General features: G+C 38.4%; 1 long non-coding RNA gene across 1 annotated transcript in view; it reads right to left on the bottom strand.

Annotated features, from left to right (window-relative positions):
• The window catches only part of LOC147914639 (uncharacterized), a 168145-nt gene that overhangs the window by 20101 nt on the left and 124678 nt on the right, over positions 1-23366 (bottom strand). The window contains exon 2 of the long non-coding RNA XR_015555118.1: positions 2652-2762. This is a non-coding gene — a long non-coding RNA (uncharacterized LOC147914639). The remainder of the gene's footprint in view (positions 1-2651; positions 2763-23366) is intronic.

Below are 23366 nucleotides of genomic sequence, written 5' to 3'. Positions count from 1 at the left end.
TTTTCACCAGCATTCTCAGTAGTTGCGTATTCTTGATAGCAACTGTTAAATGAGTGTTTGCTGCACCCTGAGCACAGAGATCTATGACCGTGCACATCATCTCACTTGTTTTTCCTCAATACTCCTGTGAAGCAGGTATTACTCTCCCAAATCACAGAAGAGAAAAACCGAAGCTCAGGAAGGGTAAGCAAATTGCCCACAGTGACACAACTTAGGTCACAGAGCAGACAAACCCCCGTCCCCCGTTTCAGTCCTCGGCCTGTGATAACCACCAGCAGGTGACGGAGCTGCCATAAGCACTCGAGGCTGAGAAGACCTGTGTAAAACAGGTAAAGCAGCTAATTCCTCTTCCCTTTAGGAGCTTATAATTCAGGACAGAGATCATCTCAGAATACGCCTCCCAGACCGGAGGTGAATTTCTAGCCCTGGGTTAAGCCAGAGCAACAGCCCCCTTGGCCCTTGGACTCACCATTTGGCCCTTGTAAATGTTTACTTTCAGAATTTCACCTTAGCATTATTAACTTAGCTGATGTGCTAATAAGCCGCCACTTGGAAATACCTATTGGTTTATTATTGGAATGTGCTGTGGTGTTGAGACTGTGAGTCACTATTTCACTTGGTTCTCCTTTAGGAGGACTCAGAGCAAAAATTTTTCTCAGGTTTGTTTTTTTTCTTAAAGCCTTTTTTTTTTTTTTTTTGAGGAAGAGTGGCCCTGCACTAACATCCATTGCCAATCTTCCTCCTTTTCTTTTTTTCCTCCCAAAGCCCCAGTACATAGTTGTATATCCTAGTTGTAGGCCTTTCTAGTTCTTCTATGTGGGACGCCACCTCAGCATGGCTCAATGAGTGGTGAGTAGGTCCACACCCAGGATCTGAACCAGCAAACCCCAGGGCTGCCGAAGCGGAACACGAAAACTTAACCGCTAGGCCAATGGGCAAGCCCTGTCGCAGGTGTTGATGCCGAGAAAAACAGGCCTCTCTTGAGCAACAGATGTTTCTGTGGCTATTGTGAGCCTTGTGACTGATCATGTTTCCCTTTTTGCTTTGACAGCCAGGAAGCTTAAGATCAGCTGACTACAAAATGTGCAGAACATTAGGCTATGCCTCATGTACTAATAATTTCTCAGGCATAATTTCACTACCCTAACCTTTTTCCCCCTTTTGCTTCATTACGTTAAATTTTTTTCTCCTGTGGTATTTTACTGCAGGCATTTATGTAACGCTTTTTAAACCCTCTTCAGGATAGAGGCATTCATCCGTTTATCTATTTCTCTGTGTAACAGAATCTCTGTATTTGCACCTGAAACAAATAAATTGCCTCCGTTAGACTGAGAGCTCCTCAGTCCTCAAGGTCAGGGAAGACACCTTACTCATCGCTGTTGCCTTAGGACAAACCCTCTGCTTGGCGTGTTGTCACCACTTACTGAACACTTACTGAATTGAGCTGAATTTTGAAATACCCTCAGGATATCTTTGGGAAGAGTCTGCAAAACTATTTAGAACTTTGAACTGCTGTCTCAGCACTTCAGTCCCCATTAGATGAGGGAGCTTTTTGTTTACATTCTGACTCTTGTCATAAGGCGAGAGAGAGAGGGTTCTGTTGTAATAAAGTCCGTTACTTAAAATGCCAGGGTCCCCAACAGAGTCTCCATGACACAGTGTCCCTAGCACACCACCCCATCAGAGCACCCCACATATCACGGGGGCTTCATACATGTTTACTGAATAAATGTGAAGACTGAGGACAGTGTTATTTTTTCTGCCTAGCAGTGAGGAAATGTGTTCCTCTGATGCCTCTCTTTGATTTCCCTCAATAATCTAGGTTGAGTAAATGGAGCATTGCATGGGGCTAAAAACTAAGATGTTGGGCTCAGACAGACTTGGGTTCACATCCTGGCTGCGCCCCTAAGCAGCTTTGTAACTTTACCTCTCCTAAGCCAGCAAGTTATCCAATCCCTCTGAGCCTCCATTTGCTCACTTTCAAATGGAGAGCAATCATATCACTTACTCATGGGATTATTGTAAGATTGAACGATACGGTGAGCTCTGTGCACTTAGCCCAATGCCTTGGGCCTTGTGAGTACTCAATAAATGGGAGCCGTCTTACCCATTTTCTTACACTTGTTCCAAAGTGAAACATCAAACTTCTACCACTAGGGAACTGAACTGTGGGTAGCATGATTGTGACCAAAGCATCCTCTATTTCAATCCCTCACAGCATCTCAAACTTGCTCAGGCCCCCTCCTTTTCCAAATCCAGGGCGTGTAGGTTTTCACCTTCCTCCCCCCTGTGGAGATGCTGTGGGAGGGAGGAGAGGGAAACAGGCTCATTAAGAGATAACTTCAAAATCCTCTTAACATACTAAGAATAATTGAAAAATGACAGGGCTTCTCGACTATTTCAACGAGATATTGAGAAATGGGATTTGAATTTAAAGCAAGTGTCATTACAAGACTGAAATATTTGAGAACCTCGTGACTGATTTCTAAGGATTAGATTCAGAAAAACAAACACTCTTCCAAGTGAAGCATGGCCTGAATTTATGAGTTAGAGATAATTCTTTGCTCCCAAAGATAAATCTCTTCAAAGTGATGACAATATAAAAATGTTTGCCTTTAATTTAGTGTTTATGAAAGACATTGTATACTTACCTACATAAAACTCAAGCTCACAGGCCTACGAGTTGGTGATTAGTATAATCTCCCACTGAAGCCTTGTCCTCAAGTCACCACAAACCCATCTGGGTTCTCTGTATGCTCCATCTGTATGCAAGAGGAAGAGAATGTCATTAGCATCCTGTCCACACAAAGACCAACTTCGCATTTAGAGACAGGATGAAGGAACCACTGAATGCACAATTACCCAATAGGCTTGGGCCTCTTGAGCACAGAAATGTGTGTCCCTGGGAACACTGACTTCAAGGTCACGAGCATCATTGTTGGGTGGTGCTCTGCAGCTACCCATACCGGAGGAGAGAGAACGCATGTTCAAACTCTTCAGGTCCATCTCATTTTTAAGGAGCCCGATTGAGTGTTTTATCTATCTGTCCCCCAATCCCACATCCCCAAATGGAGGCCTGTCCTCTGGACTCCAAAACAACACAGCTCTTGTTGTTTTCCACCCTATAGTTATAAGTGAGCAACCAAATGACTACACCAGCTGCACTACACCCTGTACCCATGAGGAGCCACAACTTGAAACATGAGGGCACCTCACTGAGCTGGCACTGATGCTCCTGGATAGTGCGCTTGTCAGTACTAACAGACAGCTTCTATTTGAGAATTTACACTCATGTTCTCATATATTGCACAGTGGTTAAGAGCATGGGCTTGGAGTCCGACTGCATGGGTTGGAATCACTGTGCGAGCTTGGCTAAGTCACTTTCTTCTTCATGCCTCAGTTTCTTTATCTGTAGAAAGGGAATAATAGCAGGACTTACTTCAGAGAGCTGTTGTGGTGGTGAAGTGAATTAATATGTGCATTGGCCTGCTTGGGCTACCATAACAAAATACCACAGACTGGGTGGTTTAAACAAGAGAAGTTTATTTTCTCACAGTTCTGGAGACAGGAAAGTCCAAGATCAAGGTTCTGGCAGGGTTTGGTTCCTGGTGAGAGCCCCCTTCCTGGCTTGCAGACACCCGCCTTCTCACTGCGCAGAGAGCCATCGCTCTCTCTTCCTCTTCTTATAAAGCTCTAATGCCATCAGGAGGGCCCCACTCTCATGATCTCATCAACTTAATTACCCCCCATAGGCCCCATCTCCAAATACAGTCACATTGTGGGTTAGGGCTTCAACATATGAAATTAGGGGGAATGCAGTTCAGTCCATAGCACTATGTATAAAGAGTTTACACCAGTGTCCAACACGCATTAAGCACTAAATACATGATAGCTACTATTATTCTTGTGTCTGGCAATTCATATATAGTCTTGCTTAAAAAATCACGGCAGTACAGACATAGGTATATCCTCTTCATCTGAGGAGCTCAGAAAATCATCTGCCTTGACTTCGAGGTGGCAAAGCTGACTTGACCCCAGTCTGACTCTAAAGCCAACATGTTTTCTATTTTACTATACTACGTCTTTAAAAAAAATTTTAACTAAAGCTATAAATTTTCTCTACCACTTTTAGTTACTAAAATATTCACATTTTTAAAAATATTTTTATGGAAACATAATATATAGTCCTACGAATACCCTTCTTTTTGCAGAAGGAAGCTTGAGTGGCTTAAAACAAAAAAGGTCAATTTTTCAGTCATACTCTATGTCCAACCACAGATACGCAGTGAGGCTCTGCTCATCATCATCACTCAGGAACTCAGGCTGACAAAGCAGCCACCATCCCTAGAATTACAGATCAATGCACAGAAGATGAAAAGAATTCCAGTGGTCTCACATCATCAGTTCAATGTTCCATCATGGAAATTGTACGCATCACTTCTCCCAACTCAATGGCCAGGACTGATCACATGGCCCCCCCAGCCACAGCGTGGCGGAGAAGTACAACCCTATCATGGGCCTGGAAGGGAAAAAACCAGAAACACCGGGGGAAAGCACAAAAGCCCACACAAGATAACATCTGACAGTCAAATGCTAAAGCATAGTTTTTCTAATGCTGAAAGAGGATTAAGGACATATTTATAAAACACAGGGAAAAAATTATCCAACTTAGTTTCAGCTGATGGGATATTTTTCGTCTTTCCCTCTTGGTTGGTAGCTAAAAGCAGTATAATTATCCTTTCTACTCCCAGCCAAGCCAGCTGTGGGGAAATAACCAACAATTTCCTGATGGGGGAGGGACAGTGAGGGGGAGGAATGGGGAAGAAGGCTAGAGGATGGGTAGGAGTTCAAGGGATGATGTTTTCATCCATTCAGGCTGCTATAAAAAAAATAAAAATTAAAAAAGGCACAGACTGGGTGGTGAAAACAACAAACATTTGTTTCTCACAGTTCTGAAGGTTGGTAAGTCCAAGATCAAGGTGCCAGCAGATTCAGTGTCTGGTAAAAGCCCACTTCCTAGTATAGACAGCTGTCTTCTCACTGTGTCCTCACACGGCAGAAGCGGGGAGAGAGCTCTCAGGGGTCTCTTTTATAAGGGCACTAATCTCATTAGGGTTCCACACTCATGACCTACTCACCTCCTAAACGCCCCACCTCCTAATAGCAACACAGTGGGAGTTAGGCTTCATCACATGAATTTGGGGGGGACACATATTCAGTCCATAGCATTCCACCCCTGGCCCCCCAAAATTTATGTCCTTCTCACATGCAAAATACATTCATTTTACCCCAACAACTCCAAATGTCTTAACTTGTTCCAGTATCAACTCTAAGTCTAAAGTCCAAAGAATCATCTAAATATCATCTAAATCAGACATGGGTGAGACTCAAGGTTTCATTTATCCTGAGGCAAAATTCCTCCCCAGCTGTGAACCTTTGAAACTTAACAAGGTATGTGCTTCCAAAATACAACAGTGGGATTGGCCTAAAATAGATATTCCCATTCCAAAAGGGAGAAGTAGGAAAGAAGAAAGGAGTGACGGATCCTAGGCAAGTCTAAAACCTAACGGGTCAAATTTCATTAGACCTTAAGGCTGGAGAATAAGGCTCTTTGGCTCAATGCTCTGCGTCACAGACCCACTGGAGTGGCAACATCATCCCACAGCCTGGCAGGATGCTGCCCACCACAGCTCTTTGTGGTGGCCTCACACACATCACAGCTCTCTTCTAGGGCCCCACCCATGCCACAGCTCCCTCCAGGGGCCCCACCCTGAGGCATGGGGGCAAGTCTTGGTCAGTCTGAACTGGGATGGCAGCCCCACCATTTGAAACCACTCTGCTTCCCAGGCACTTGCACTCTGGGCCTGTGGTGGGAGAGGTAGCCCTGATGATCTCTGAATCATCTTTGAGGGAGAAAGGGGTGGTCATTCTTTCCTTGTCTTGAAGAACAGCATCTGGATTCTGTTGAGATGGCTGTTTAGGTCTATGGTTCATTCTATAGTAATCTCCTTAGCAGATGCCCCTCCCGCCTCTCTTCAGGGACTCCAACTGCACATATACTAGGCTGCTTTAAGCTGTCCCATGACTCACTGATGCTCTATTCCTTTTATTTCAGGTCTTTTTTTTCTGTGTTTCATAGTGGATAGCTTCCATTGCCATATCTTCAAGTTCATTAATCTTTTCCTTCTTCAATATCTAATCTGTTTTTTATTCCATCCACTGTATTTTTCATCTTAGATATTGCATTTTTCACATCCAGAAATTGTATATGGTTCTTTCTTTTATCTTCTATGCCTCTACTTAACATATGTAATATTTCCTCTATCTTCTTGAATATATGGAATACAATTATAGCAATTATTTCAATGTCTTTGCTACTAATTCTATCATCTGTGTCATTTATGGGCATGTTTTCTATAGACTGATTTTTCTCCTCTTATGGGTCATATTTTCCTGTTTGTCTGTATGCCTGGTAATTTTTTGTTGGATGTTAGACATGTTAAATTTTTCTTTGTTGAATGCTGGATATTTTTGTATTCCCATATTCTCAAGCTTTATTCTGGGATGCAGTTATATTATTTGGAAATTTTGATTTCTTTGAGGCTTGCTGTTAAGATTTGTTAGGTGGAATTTAGTAGCCTTTGTTCAGGTCAAAATTTGTCCCACTACTGAGGCAATATTCTTCTGAATACTCTGTTATTTCTCTGACGTCCTTTGAATTGTGACGTTTTCCACTCTAGCCAGCAGGAACACTAACTATTCCCAGCTCTGCATGAGCTCCATAAAATGTCCCCTCTGCTCCTTTTCAGTGGTTCTTTCTCCAGACGTGGGTAGTTTCCCACAAGCACGAGCTGATCAATAGTCAGATGGAGACTTAAGGAGGACCCTCTGCAGATCTCTGTCCCCTCCAGGTCCCTCTTCACTGGCACTCTGTCCTGTGAACTCCAGCCTCTTTGGCATCCCCAGACGCCAAGCTCCATCTCTTCAAATCAGAGATCACCAGGCTCCCTGGAGTTCCTCTTTCCCCCTCTGCAGCCTGAAACTCGCTCCAGGCACTAAGCTGGAGAATTCATATTGTTCATCTTGCTTGTTTTCCCACTCTCAGAGATCAGCAGCCTGCACTGCCTGATATACAACGTCTGACAACCATTGTTTCATACATTTTTTCCAGTTTTTAGGTGGGAGGATAAATCCAGTCTCTATTATTCCTTCTTGTCTCGAAGGACACATTTTTAAGAAAGAAATTGGCTCCTTACTTTTTATTTTTGCTTTATCATCACAAATTCAAGTTCCATCAAATGCTTTTCTCTTAGAGAAAATAAAAGATTGAATTAAGCTGGGAAATATGACACTCAGAAGATTAATTCAATTTTTATTTTCATGAATCAGAGGTCCTAGTTATATTTTGAAACCATCTTTTATTTGCAGTTTTTATTTTTTAGTTATCCTTATTTTCACTAATTTCAATCACCATGGGATAGATTTAACACTCTAAAATATTTCTGGTATGTTTGTATTGTATTTTTAATATACTCTCATAGAATTTTCAAACTGGAAAAAGTCTTAGCCACCCTGTAGGGAAATCTCTTATTTTTCTACAGGACAAGTAGACCTAGAGAGGTTCTTTGTGCAATGTAGCAGTTACCCAGGGGCAGAGTAAAAAGCAGAATCCATTTCTCCTTTCATTAAATCACTGATGGACTAAGCAATCAACTAGGGAACCCAACCGAGTGCCAGGCACTGCTCTAGACACTTTCTGCAAAACTATTTCTTTCCCGACCCTGGAGATGCTCAGAGTCTAATAGTGGTGACAGTCAGGTGACAGATAATTAGAATGCAATGCGGAAAATGCAACCGTGGAGGTGTGTACAGGATGCAATGGGAATAGGATGGGAGTGATTTTGCTGTTGCTGCTGTTTTCAAAGTCATCACTGTATTTTCCCCTTATATTAGACATCAAGCTTTTAGATACATGTGTGCATACACGCAGAAAAGTGTAAATCATTTTCCTAAAATAAACACATCCGTATAATCAGCACCGAAATCAAGAAACAGAATATTACCAGCACCTGAGAAGCCCCCTCCTGTCAGACTACCCCCATGGGTAACAATACTGGTGCTCGACTGGGGCTGAGGACATGGAGCAAATCACCTCCCTGGGGCCACATAGGCTGGTTCCTGGTTCATCGCTCTCCGCTGCACTAAATGTCCCTCGTGTTAAAGCCCCTGAAGTCTTCCAAATTCACAGATTCTACAGAAACCTCTTCTACATGATTAAATATGGGCTACTGCTATAAAATGTACAGATTTATATAATCTGGATGACTCGTATTTACAAGATTTAAAAAATACCATCAGGGAGTCTTCATGTTTCAACTTTCCCTGAGGCACATATACACTTTTAGGATCACTCCATGGAAACAGGAAATGCAAGTGTAAACATTTTAAGGTAGGTACTGATGACTCTTATCAGGCACAGACAATCTTATGTCTTTTGGCAATAACTCAATCCTCTGTCTTTAAAAATATTTAAAATCAAGATGTTTCAGGGCCGGCCCCGTGGCTTAGCGGTTAAGTGCGTGCGCTCCGCTGCCGGCGGCCCGGGTTCGGATCCCGGGTGCGCACCGAGGCACCACTCCTCCAGCCATGCTGAGGCCGCGTCCCACATACAACAACTAGAAGGATGTGCAGCTATGACAGACAACTATGTACTGGGGCTTTGGGGGAAAAATAAATAAATAAAATCTTTAAAAAAAAAAAAAAAAAAAAAGATGTTTCATCAATGAGTAAAACAAAAACCTATAATAATGATTAACTCTATAAGTTTTTTCTTGTCCAAAATAAAATGTTGACTCTAACAAGAGACTGTGATGGGCAAGTGTGTCTGATCCTCAGGAACAGTAAACGTATTGTAGAGACTCTGATTTTAGAGCACTGCCCGAGGTTCTCTTTTTCCCTTGTGTATCATCTTTATGATATCATGCTGGTTTTTCTAGAGTTAGATGAACAGCTTCAGGCCTTTGGGTTTGGTCTTCTGGTACTTAGGGGGTAAAAATAAAAAAAAAAAGAAAGAAAGGGAAATAGAAGGAATATCTAATGCTCTGAAAATGCCTGTGTCCGAAGATACCTGGAACATTTAAATTTCTACTCTAATAAATGTATTGCAGGGTTGCTGTTAACACTAATCCTAATTAATTATTAAACTAATTCTTAATGTAGATAAACTCTCCTTTCAATTAGCACTGGGAAACGAACACATGAAATCTGTAGCGCTTCACAAATTTTGTAATCCACAACTCAAACAGTTAGCTAATAAGCTACCAAAACCAGATGCTATTATATCAAATTTGTGTGAAAAATGCTAGTCACTGCCTAATTTTACATCACTCCAAAGGCCCCGGTTAGTGATGCTGTCATGGCTGAGGATAATATGTTTGTGGTTTGATAAACATATGAATCTTGTTGTTAAGTCCTACCAGTAGCTCCAGCTTCACAAAATATCTGTATTATTCAAAAGTTGGCTTCAAAATGTGGCTGTTTCAATCATTTTCATTACAATTATGGGAATTATTTTCTATATCCCCTGTTGTTCCTGCCTCAGAATTGAGGGGAAAACATAGTACAAAATGTATTTTCATGTCATTGGATTTAGGGTCACCTCAGAAAGATAATCTGTGGTGCTACAAACTCCAGAACAACATTGCTCTTTCATCTTTAAATGATGTATCTACTTTCTTCCAGATGTTCCAGCTCAGGAAAGAATCTTTGGCAATTCCTTCAAGTTATAATTCAAATCAAACTTTTACCTCTAGAACATAGCACAGAACAAAAATAAACCTATTAACTAGAACTATTTGAAAGAGGATGAAACAGATCTTAACACATTCAAACTACAGATCTATAGTTGTGGTCCTGCCATATCCTACCCACCATCTGGCTCAATCTGACAGCTTCACCAAATTTTCCATCACCAAATTTTCTCCCCTTCTAAGCATGAAATCAACGACTCCTAAGTTATAATTTAACATGCATGGTTCTTTTTCCTAGGTGTTATTCCAACATCTCAGCTGTATGTTAACTCCACTGAGCATAAGGACCAAGCTTTCTGAAGTCAAGGCGGAGAGCCGCCTTGCAGGCTGACACTGCTAAGTGGCTGCTTTCTCTGTCCATCCTCTTCCTCAGTCTTCTCCGCCAGGGAAGTGCCTTCTAAAATCTTTTTTCACTCCTGTCTCAGGTGAAAGCACTGTATCTCCAGATTTTTTAAAGTCTTGCTATGTGTTATGATGGTGAAAAATTCATCTTTGAATTAATCCCCCAATTGGGAACCCACAATTTGAAAATGGAGCTGTTCAATCAGATCACTTCATCATCCCAGCTTTTACAAATTAGTACAATAGGTACCTTAGCACATATGTACTCTTGGCAGGCAGAATTGAGAACAAATAATTCTTCAATAAGTGGTTTAAAATTAATGGTTGAATAAGTGACTAATTGCACACAAAGTACATATTCATAGAGCAGAATCCTGTGTAGAATCTGAGAAGTCTTTAGTTCTCTTCAAATAAAGATCAAATGGTCCATTACATCAGAGCTTTAGTAGGCACAATTTTTAAATGGGCTGATTAGAGCTAGAGACTCTCGGTGCTTTTTGGACTTTGCCAAATATATATATATATAAACACGGTCTCTATGGAGTCCCTCTTGCACAGTTATAATTTTATGGTTCATTTATGAATTCTCAAGTGGGTCAAGATTAGCTCTGTGGAAGCTTATTATTCTTTCTGTGAGATGATTGCTTGACTCAACCCACAGTCATGCTAAGACTTGGTAATAATATAATATACTCTGTACTGAGCCAGCTGCCAAAAAGTTTCATCAACTTTTTCTTCCTAAGGCTTTTTAAATTCTGAGATACCGATAAAAAGGAAAAAGGTATGATTCTGGTAGAGACCATTCCTCTCAAACTATCACTTTCCTTTCTTCTGACTTTCCCCTCCACATGCAGCCAATTTAAATGAGGGTGTCCCATATGGAGAGGATTCTGTGTCACATTTCATCCGGGTTCCTTGATGGACTCACTCACCCCTCCTCACTCTTCCCCACCTGAAAGGTCGATCACAGCACATCAGATGCAGCAGAGAACAAGGAGAGGAGAGCAAATTGTCCTTGATTTCCTACAGCCTTGTTCCTATTCAGCCTTCCCTCTCACCCATCAGGGACACCTAAGTCACATCAGAATCACCTAGAGATCTGATTAAAAATGGAGATCCCGATGTCCTATTGCAGACTGCTGAATCAGAAACCGGGGGAGAGGTGGCCAGGAATCAGCATTTTTAACAAGCCCTTTATAGCACTCTTAGCACACTGACCTTTTAGGACCTCTCACCTATGTACTTCCTTAGAGGAGCAGTAAAAACACAAAATAAGTAGTCCAGGTCTCAGTGCTGACAATCCATAGCCCAGATAGTTGGCTTCCCCAGGCATCACTGACACTATCTAGCAAATCCTTTATTCTCTCTCTACCACAAAGGCACAGCTGAGGGCACAGCATGAGGGCACCCAAGACTTGGCAGAGAAGGCAGGCAAGTGCAACTTCCTGTCATTGCAGCACTCATCCCCCAACCAATAGAGCACCCCCAAACCCCAGATTTAAAGCCTAGCTCTACCCTGACTCCACCTGACTTGGCCCTATGTGACTTCCACTCTGCCTGAACCAGAAAGCTATATTTGTATGTTTTCTTGACTAAGACAAGAGTGAGCTTGTCTACAAAGCTTCTTTCTCAAATAAGAAGCCTCACACTGAATTCTCCTTTTCTTTCCTTCCCTTCCGGCCCCACTCCTTCCTGAGTCTCTCTCACCTGTTAGTAGCTTTGGAGAAAAAAGGCTAACTGAAGTTACCTCAGAACTTGCCCTTGATAACTAACTGGGTTTCAGCTCAATAGCAGAGACGGTCCTTACCATGGCTACCCTTTACATTAAGAGGCTGGGAATCGCTTACTTTAAAGGAAAGGGCCAGATACTAAAAATTTCTTCTTAGACCACCCTGTTGTATTATTAATGGAAATAAACTTACAATCTATATGATCATCAGGGCTAGTATCTGCCTTAAAAACATCACTAAAGTATAGTAACATAGCCTCAAGCAGGAAGTCAGAATTCATCTCCACTGTGGAGAGGTACTTTTCTTCCATAAGTACAACGTCAAGGCTTGTGAACATTTTGTTTATTTAAAAGATTAACCGAATAGAATTTGGAACATTTTGTTTTATTGTGGATGGTTAAATATTCAAAAGTTTACTCCATTAAAAATTGCTCATAGAAGTAGTTGTGATGGTTTTGTAAGTGAGCAGCACATTTCCAGTGTGTGAAATGTCTGAAATACACTGAACACACGCTGAGTCTCATTCTGGCTAGCAGCCACACTTATCTCCCACGATTATTTAAAGAGAAATACAACAGAATGAACTGACATATGTTGGGCAAAATTTTATGCAAATTTTGATATTTTCTCAACAGTACAAATTAAAATGTGGCTTACTGTTGCAATAATCGATTTACAGGTGATGTTCTTAGGGAATTTGGCAATCACAGATTACAACAGATTACATATTGAAAATCATTTGTAATTTTCCTTAACACAGAAGTAATACAGAAAGATTATAAAATAAAAAATAAGACAGATAAAATAAATAAGAAAGATTTTTAAAATATAAATAGAAGAAACGTAAAATAGTATTTTTTATTACCCGACACTATCTCACCACTCAATGATAACTACAGTTAACATTTTGGTAACTAATATTGTAATCTTTTTTGTAATAAAGTTTAATATCATCTTCCAATACATTTGTAGACCACTTTCTAGCTATCTGTTAAACTATTTATGAAGATAAATGAGATCTCTCTTTTTTTCTAACTGGTTTTCACTGTATGTAGGAAAGCTATAGATATTTTATATATTTGTTTTGTAACTGAACACCTTGCTGAACTCTCTTATTAGTTGTAATTTTATTTCAATTACTTCTCTTGAGTTGTCCAAGTACACAGTTATATCATTTGAGAAAAATAATATTCTTTTCCTGTAGTTATATTTATATATTTTATTACTGAAGTGTCCAGAATCTTGTCAAATGAGGATAGAGAGTATCTTGCATATCCTTAGGATATCCTTGTTTTGTTCAAATTTCAAAGAAATGATTCTAGAGGTTTCTATTAAGTATGATGTTAGCTATTGGTTTCAGATAGCTATGGTAATCACTTGAGTGAGATACCTTTCTACGTCTGCTAAGATATGGTTAAATCAGAATTGATATTTATCTAAAGTCTTTGGGTATCTACTAAGATGGTCAAATCTACTTTTCTTTTGACTCTTTGATAAATTACAAATAAATTTTCTAATATTAAGCCATCTTTGGATTCCTGAAATTATCTTTTATCACCATAATTTAATCTTTTTAATATAGTGCTCATATCCACTTGTGAGAGTTTATTTAGTATTACCAGTCTGTTTTAACAATTGTAGGCTTTTTCTAAAACTAACTTTTTAAAAATATCTTATTTTTTCTTTTTGCAAATGTACAACTTTAATATTGCAAAACATTAAAATAAAGACACATAAGAAGAAAAAAAGTAGAATTCCCCCATGATTCTCCAACTCCATCTCTGAAAATCATCACTATTAATTCTTTGGCTTATTTTGAATTTAGTTAATTCCTTATTAATGAATATTTAGATGGCTCCGAGTTTTTTGCTATTATAAACAATATTGCAATGAATAATCATATAGAGAGATACAGATATATGGGGATATTTCTATAAAACAGATTCCCAGATGTGGAATTGCTCTTGTAAATGTCCTATTTTAATAGATATAGCTACACTGCCACTTCAAAACATTGTACTAATATAAGTTGCCACCAACTAATAATGTGTAAAAGAGGAACAGTTTCTCCATACTTTTGAGGCATTGGTATTATCAATATTTTAATCATTAACAATATGATAGTTGAAAAAGCTATCTCATTGTTGAATTTGTATTACTTCCCACTAATTATTAGTGGGAATGAAGATCTTTTCAGTCATTCATTCATGTGTTCCTTATTGCGTGAATTATCTCTCCATGAAATTTGTCCACTTGTCTATTAAGTAGTATGTCTTTTTCTTATTAATTTTTAAGTGTTCGTTGTGTATAAAGCACATTGGCCTGTGACTGTCAGTATGTGTTGCCAACAATTTCCCATTTGTCATTTTTCTTTTGATTTTACACTGAATTTTGCTATGTGCATTTGTTCATGTTATGTAAGGCAGTGTGTGTAGTATGGTGCCTTATAGTGAACTTGGGGTCTAAAATCAAACTGACCGGGTTCAGAATTCTAGCTTCACCATTTACTTGCTGTTACTTAACCTCCCTCTGTCTTGGTTTCCAAACCTGTAAAAGAGATATAGTAATAAGATCTATATACCTCATTGGGATGTGGTATTAAATGAGGAAAAGAAAATTTAAAGAGCCCAAAACAGTGCCTAGCACTTAGAAAACACTCAATAAATATTGGTAGCTCTTATTACTGTTTGTCATTATCCAAATTTCCTTTATAGGTTTGGATTTCATGTCAACCCATAATTAGGAAGACTTGTCCACCCAAATATAATTTAAAAATAAATAGGCAGCCATGCTTCCTTCTATTGCTTTTATAGTTTTTTTGTTTGGTTGGTTAGTTTTTTGTTTGTATGTATATGTCTAACTGTTGTCTGTTTAGAATTTATATCAATGAATCCAGGTTCATTATTTTCCAAATAACTACACAATTTTCCCAGCACTATTTTTTTCTAAATAATCCATCTTTATCTCATTAATTTGAAATGTCATCTTCATCATATAGATTTCCATATATTTTTTAATTTAGCTTCAAAATATCTCAGAATCACGTTGTCATAACACATTTTAATATCTGCCAAGGTAAGCTCTGTTAATATTTCCTCTGTTTTAAAATTTCCTTTTCATTCTCACATGTACTTTGTTTCAGATAATCTTGAGAGTTATTTCGTAAAATTTCAGAAAAAGTCTATTGATAATTTGGAATTGCATTGTTTACAGATTGATATGGGGAGAACTTATATCTTTATAATATTGATTGATTTGTCTAATCTAAAGCCAATTTCTTCTAGTTTTTCAAAACTTTTATTTGATCTGTATTTTTCTAATCGTTTCAATCAAGCATGAAATAGCACATTTTGAGTCTCCCTATTTAAGATAAGGATTTTAGAACACTTACCCTCTCCCTTACTCGCACTGTATTACATCTGCTTCTCAGTTTTGTTAATATTTCTGATGTTTTCTCTCATGATTATATATAATTGAAAAAATAATGTAATAGTAATCTTTAAAAAGTATTTTATGTTTTATTTATTTCCATAACCAGATTCAAATCCACAATTAGTTTCCAAATACACAGGGTAGAGTTTCTTTAACTATCTTTTGTTTCAATTTTTTTAAAAGACTTTAATTTTTATAGCAGTTTTAGGTTCACAACAATATTGATCAGAAAGTAGAAAGAGTTTCCATATACCCTGACCCCACACACACTCACATCCTCCTTCGCTATCAACATCCCACACCAGAGTGGTACATTTGTTACAACCAATGAACTTACATTGACACATCATCATTCAAAGTCCATAGTTTATATCAAGGTTCACTATTGGTGTTGTACATTCTATGGGTTTTGACAAATGTATAATGACATGTAGCCATCATTTTAGTATCATACAGAATAGTTTCACTGCCCTAAAAATCCCCTGTGCTCAGCTTACTCATTCTTCTCTGCCCACCAACCCCTGGAAACCACTATCTTTTTACTATCTCCATATTTTTGCATTTTCCAGAATGTCACATGGTTGGAATCATACAGTATGTAGCCTTTTCAGACTGCTTTCTTTCACTTAGTAATATGCATTTAAGGTTCCTCCATGTCCTTTCATCACTTGATAGCTCATTTCTTCTTAGTGCTGTATAATATTCTATCACCTGGATGTACCACAGTTTATTTATTCATTCACCTACTGAAGGACATCTTGGCTGCTTCCAAGTTTTGGCAATTATAAATAAAGCTGCTATATGCATGTTTGTGCAGGTTTTTTTGTAGACATAAGTTTTCAACTCCTTTGGGCAAATACCAAAGAACATGCTTGCTGGACCATAAGGTAAGAGTATGCTTAGTTTTGTAAGAAATTGCTAAACTGTCTTCCAAAGTGGCTGTACCATTTTGCATACCCACCAGCAATGAATGAGAGTTCCTATTGTTCCACATCTTCACCAGCATTTGATGTTGTCAATGTCCTGGACTTTGGCCATTCTAAAAGGTGTGCAGTGGTATCTTATTGTTGTTTTAATTTGCAATTCCATAATGACATAGTGTAGAGCATCTTTTCATATGCTTTTTTGCCATCTGTGTATGTTCTTTGGTGAGGTGTCTGTTCAGGTTCTTTTGCCCATCGTTTAATCCAGTTGTTTGTTTTTTTATTGTTGGGTTTTAAGAATTCTTTGGCTATTTCAGATAACAGTCCTTTACCAGTATGTCCTTTGCAAATATTTGCTCCCAGTCTGTGGCCTGTCTTCTCATTCTCTTGACAGCATCTTCTGCAGAACAGAAGTTTTTAACTTTAATGAGGTCAAGCTTATCAATTATTTCTTTCATGGATCGTGCCTTTGGTGATGTATCTAAAAAGTCATCTAGACTTTCTCCTATGTTATCTTCTAACAGTTTTATAGTTTTGCACTTTACTTTTAGGTCTATGATCCATTTTGAGTTAATTTTTGTGAAGGGTGTAAGGTCTGTGTCTAGATTCATATCTTTTCATATGATATCTAGTTGTTCCAGCACCATTTGTTGAATAGACTAACTTTTCTCCATTGTATTGCCTTTGCTCCTTTGTCAAAAATCAGTTGACTATATTTATGTGAGTCTATTTCTGGGCTCTCTATTCTGTTCCATTGATCTATTTGTCTATTCTTCTGTTATCAATTTTCTATTTTATTGCATTTTTGTCAAAGATCATATGATATGATAACATCATGGTCATTATATGATAACATTAATTATATTTGTAGAGACTTGTTTTGTAACCATGAACATAATCAATTTTTGTAAATGTTTCATGTATGCTTTTAAAAGTGTCTTTTCTAATTGTTGGGTTCAGAGTTTGACCAATAAATCATAATTGTTGTTTAAGTTTTTTTAATTCTTGTTTTCTTCTCTGTGATTTATCAATGAGAAGATTATTAAAAGTTCCCATTATTATTGTGGAATTATTTTTGTGATTCTTTTCACTTTTAATTTATACAATTTGGAAATATGTTGTTAAGAGCTTGAAAGTTCAAGATTATGATATCTTCATGGTGAATTTCCTTTTATCATGATATAGTGACCCTCTTTATTCCTATTAATGCTTTTTTGCCCTAACATCTAGTTTGACTGATATTAATTCAGCTGTTCCAGCTTTCTTTGCATTCCTGTTTATGATAGTGTTTGTCTTATATACCTTTTCAAACTTTTTATGACATTTTATTTTTGATATGCAATAGGTATAAAATGAATATAGTGGATTATGTTTTTTTATCCAATTTATTAATATATTTTTATTTCTTTTACCATTTTACTTTATATGTTCTATTTAACATTCTTTTATTTGAGAGAGAGGTGTTTTTTTGTTCTTCTTTTTTCCCTTCTTTGGATTGATCACATTTTATTCACTCCTTTTTCTTCTATTCACTGGTTAAAAGTAATCATTTTAGGGGCCGGCTCCATGGCATAATGGTTGGGTTCGGTGTGCTCCACTTTGGTGGACTGGGATCTGGTTCACCTCGGATCCCGGGTGCGGACCTACACTACTCGTCAGCCATGCTGTGGCGGCAACCCACATACAAAGTAGAGGAAGACTGGCACAGATGTTAGCTCAAGGCTAATCTTCCTCAAGCAAAAAAAAAAAAGAGGAAGATTGGCACCAAAAAAAAAAAAAGTAATCATTTTATTTCCCTGCTTCCAATGGTTATCTTTAAATTTTTAACACAAATGTTTGAATTGTCAGTCAAGATTTCTACCCTCCTCCTGAACAATACAAGGACCTTAGAATTCATCTTCCATGTGTTTGAATGGCTAATATTTTCATTCAACTTTATTTTTTAAACTCTACAAATTAGTCATCATTATTACTTTTTTAGTAAATATTTACCTAGATTATCTACATGTTTAGAAATTTCTTTGCTTACCATTGTTTTTTACAAATGAATACTTTCTAAATTCAATTTCTTCCTTCCTGGTGTATATCTTTAAAATTCTTTTTTAAAACTCTTTAAAAACTCATAGGTCCTAGGAGCTCTGCTTATAGTTCATTATAAATGAAACAGCCCTGCATAATTAGGGCATATGAGAAAGTAAATCAATCATTTTTTTACAGAAAGTGATACGAAAAAAGTACCAGTAAAGAACTCCACAGGACTGATTCACAAAAGACAAAGAAAATCCAAAGAAGGGAATTTATCTTCAGTAGAGATGGCAGTTGAAAAAAGACTTAAAGAATCAGTAGGTTTTTGACTAAATAGGGAAGAGAGTGATGGAAATTACTCGGAAGAGGGAATGCACAGGGCATATTCAGAAACCAGCCATTTGGATATTATTTAAAGTAATTATAAAAGAATAAGGAAAGATAAGACTATGAAAATAGTGTGACATGTGAGAGTGGAAGTCCTTAAAGCCAACCTAAAGAACATAGATAACTAATCTGGAAAGCTATGGGAAGCTGTTGAAGGTTCTAGAGCAGTGAGGTGGGCTCAACTGTCTATTTATTTTGGAAAGCCCAATTCGATTAAAGAGGAGTGATGAATCAAAGAGAAAAGAGTGGGAAAAGATGGAGACCACTTAAAAGATTATCCAAATTGTATGATCAAGAAATAATCAGAACCTATATGAAACTATAAAATAGCAGCCTTGGGGGGCTGGCCCAGTGGTGTAGTGGTTCAGTTCAGTACACTTTGCTTTGGTGGCCAGGTTCTTGGGTTCAGATCCCAGGCTCAGACCTACACTGCTCATCAAGCCTTGCTGTGGCAGCAACCCACATACAAAATGGAGGAAGATTGGCACAGATGTTAGCTCAAGGCCAATCTTCCTCAAGCAAAAAGAGCAAGATTGGCAACAGCTGTTAGCTCAGGGCCAATCTTCCTCACCAAAAAGAAAAAACAAACAAACAAACAAAAAATAGCAGCCTTGGGATTGAAAAGGAGAACCAATTAAAAGTGGTATTGCAGCATTGAATTTCTACACGATCTTTTTGTTCCTTCAGTCCTTGTAGGTCTTCTGGCTCCTGCTGATGTGCCTGGACTCTGGGCTTTCTATCTTGCATAATGTCTAGTAACTGTATTTTCTGGCTTTTGTCAGCGGAACTGGTTTCTCACACACAGTCAGCCCTGACCCCTCTTCTGAAAGGGAAACAGGGCTCTGGTTTGCCTGCTCAGCTCTGACTCACAGCCTAACTCTGGTCTCTGAGAACTCTCCACCCTTAAATCTGGATTCCCTGGGCCACTCACACCCTAACCAGATAATGAATCATAAAGGAAATGGGGAGGTGAAAAATAAGCCAAAAGGAAGAAATGAGAGGGAAATAGATGGGAATAATGAGATAGGGAAAAAAACATTTTGGAGGTTTATGAATCTTATACTTATTTAGGTGCAGGATCCATAAACCTCCACGTGTGTAAATTTGACCTTTACCAAAAGACGCTGGGTGCCCAATTAATCCAACTTTCTGTGCCTAGTTTACTCAGGAGCCTTCTCTTAGGCAGAATTCACATGCTGGAAAATGCCAATAAGCTTCAGAGATTGGAAGCTTTCCATGATCACAGTAAGTTCTTTTTCAGAGTCATTAACACTCAACCACTGAGTGCTAATCGGACGTCCCACTCGTCCTCTCCACAGGTGAGCAGAGTGTGACGCCAGAATAATTTTTAAACCAATTCGGATCTTCCTGTTTGGGATTTCACAAACAGTGATAAAGGAGGCCCTCATTTCATACAAGCCTTGTGGCAAGTTTTCTGAAAATATTTTCAAAATAATTGTGACAATCATCCAAAAGAAATCCCTGCTTGTCAATGAAAATGGTTCATAGAGTTTATTTTCTTGAAACTTAACATTACTTCTATAGTAAACCTTTTACCAAAATCACATGAATCAATTAAAAGGACAGATGTAAGCCTTAATCCCGTCAAGTATATTTAGCCTAAGCATTTCATAGCTAACGGAATAAATATTCATAATACCCATACACTAAATTTTAATCATAAGGTAATTTTTACCTCCTAGGGGAAAACCATGCTTTCTACTTTTAGGCATATTTAATTGGATTAGTATCAATGCTGGCAAAAAAAATATTCCTTTAAGCTATAGTTATAAATATTTTTTTCTAAGATACTGTAATATGTCTCCAAAATCAGAGTTCTTCCACACACCAAAGCAGGTAACAATGCTTCTAGAGGGAAAGGTATCCAGGCTCCGCATCTAAAGAAAGACATGAACACCTAATTGATGATTCAAAATACAGGCATGGAAAAAAAACAAAATACTAAAAGAGGACCTCGAAATCATTTAAAAACTAGCATAATTCTAACCTGAAGAAAAAGCTGAGGGACATGAAACTAAAAGCACAGGCAACAAAATAAAAAATAAAGTGGACTTCATCAAATAAAAAATGTTGGTGCATCCAAGTACACCATAAACAGAGTGAAAAGTCAATCCACAGAATAGGGTATGCATAGAGCACACAGAAATGCCAAACGTTTGACCATGGAACTCTTGTTTCCCTCACAATGCAAATGTTGCTCCTACATCAAAAGTTTCCCAGATGTAATTTAAGTATAATACAGTCAATTACACTGCATTCTACAAATCACTATTGGTTATAATGTAACTAAAACATCACAGACAATAGAAGGAAGAGATAGGGCACTTTCAACTCAGCTTGCAATTCATAGTTATCTTAAGTTTAGCTTCTTTAAGTAGTGGATGATAAACGTGATGGTTGAAGAATGTACAACAGTGCCAGCAGGGTAGGAAAACAAAGGTCAGAACTACTGAGCACATGCTAGATGTAAACTCTAGATTGGCTCAGTGATGCTCAGGTTTTATAGCTATACATTCACTTTCCTAAACTCCAACAGGAAATATAACTTTGTTACTATGAGTCTCTAGCTCCTAACCCAAACTTCCCACTGAAACTATTATTTATGTCAAATGCCAGTGTTCTTATATAAAGCTCAACTGCTTCCTGGCCCATTCTTAGCATGCTCTTGCACTCAAGGAAAGAATAGTCCTGACAGTTGAAAAATAATCAAAAAACTCATTATAGCTTTATTAAAATTGCCAAAGGAGTATTCTATTTATAACATGCAACACTTCTTAAAATTCCCTTTCCCCATCTCTTCTCTCAATTTTGCTCATTCACAGCGGGAACTCTCCCATTTCTTTTTTCCATTTCTACAAACTCCCAAATATTCCCCAAGCCCTAGCCCCAGTAGACTCTCTCTTTTCATTTTCCCTGTCTATTCTCTTGTCTTCTGCCAGTAACTATTCTTTCCAATGTAAATCCAGCTAAACTTTCAGGCTTCTCTAGTATTTTTTCTCTTAGCCCATTATTTCTATTAGACAACTACCAGTCCTCTACTGAATGTGTCTGAGTAACAACCATTCTTTCCTCTTGGAAGAGTAGTAAAAGAGAACAGCCAATATCCATTTTTCTTTAGTACCATAACTAGCACATTTCTCATACCAGAACAGATTGACCCTAAATAACATTCTTGAGATGATAAAATTACAGAAATGGATATCAGATTAGTGGTTGTCAGGGGTTGAGGAAAGGTTGAGGGTGGGAGGGAAGTGGGTGTGGCTATAACAGGCCAATATGAATGCACATAAAAATTTTGTTTCAAAATGTTACCATAATTTTAGCTGGTTATAAACAAGATTTCAGATTTAAAGATTTGAAACAGTTATGACAAGAAGATGATGGGCCATGAACTATCTTTGCTTTAGGTCTTGGTACTGTGTAGAACATTAGGAGTAGAGTGAGAGTGGCACCAACATTTAGTATGTGCGTGTGATTGTGTTTCTACTATAAATGTGCCTGGCATTCTATTGAATCCACTGAGACCTCACAACAATGCTGGGAGATGGCTATTTTAACTGTATTTTACCAATGAGAAAACTAGGGCAAAAAAGATGTTATATAATCTGCCCACAGCCCGATGTCACAGGCAGAATCTGAACTCTGGTCCCTCAGATAACTCTGGGCCACTCCTTATTATCACACTGCCTCAGAGATCTCACCATGACCAGGATAATGAGGAGATGGCTGGGGAGACCATAGTGTTCAGATTCTCCTCAAATGCGCTTAACTCTTCCAAAAATGTACGCCTGCTAAGGCCCCTAGCAGCAAAGAGCACAGATTACTTAACTCCGCAGGAGTTATTGGGACAGCACCATGAACTGCTTTGTCCGAAGAGGCAGTAGATCTTTCAGGGAACTGTTGGACCAACTACAACCACAGCCCTCTGCTGGCTCCTTGAACCAACTATGGAGTCTAGAGACCACTACTGTGCTACCCAGTCAGTCAGTTCCTGATCTGTTCTCTAGTTGTCTCGGGTGCTACCTGGGACTAAGCACCCTGCCTCCCACCACTGCTCTGCTAGAACATCATGTCGTCTGTTCTTGAGAGGGCCTGAAACTGGGAAACTGAGGATGCTTGTGGCTCAGGGGCAGAGCTTTGGAGTCAAACAGACATGACACTGCCAGTTCCTTACCCACTGGCAAGCTTGCTCCTGTTTTTAGCACTGCTAAGCATCAACTTCCTCATTAGAAAAATAAGAATAATAGTACTGATCTCACAGGATAGTTACAAGAACAAATTTGAGGCATGAAGCATGCATAGCAGGGTGCCTGGCACATGGTTAGTGCTCGATAAATGAAGGTTGTTTTGTTGTATCTAACCCAGTGCTGTCCAATAGAACTTTCTGTGATGATGAAAATGTCGTATATCTGTGCTTCCTGACATGGTAGCCACTACCCACATGTAGCTATTGAGCACTTGAAATGTGCCTAGTGAGACTGAGGAACTGAATTTTTGAATTTCGTCTAAATTTAAATAGCTACATGCAGCTTGTTGCTACCATACGAAACAGCACAGGTATAACCCTCAGTCAGTAACCAGGACGGTTGGCCCAGATTAAATGAAACAAAAACTGCACCTATCAACCTAAATGATTAGAATAGCACCATAAATGAAGCAAGCAAAATATAATCTCCCTAATGAAGGTTTAATTTACA

This window comes from Ceratotherium simum, chromosome 18 (genome assembly GCF_057802395.1).
Source record: "Ceratotherium simum simum isolate JZ-2026a chromosome 18, ASM5780239v1, whole genome shotgun sequence".
NCBI lineage: Eukaryota > Metazoa > Chordata > Mammalia > Perissodactyla > Rhinocerotidae > Ceratotherium > Ceratotherium simum.
Note: the sequence above shows the minus strand (reverse complement) of the source record. Positions and strands in the feature narration are given on the sequence as shown.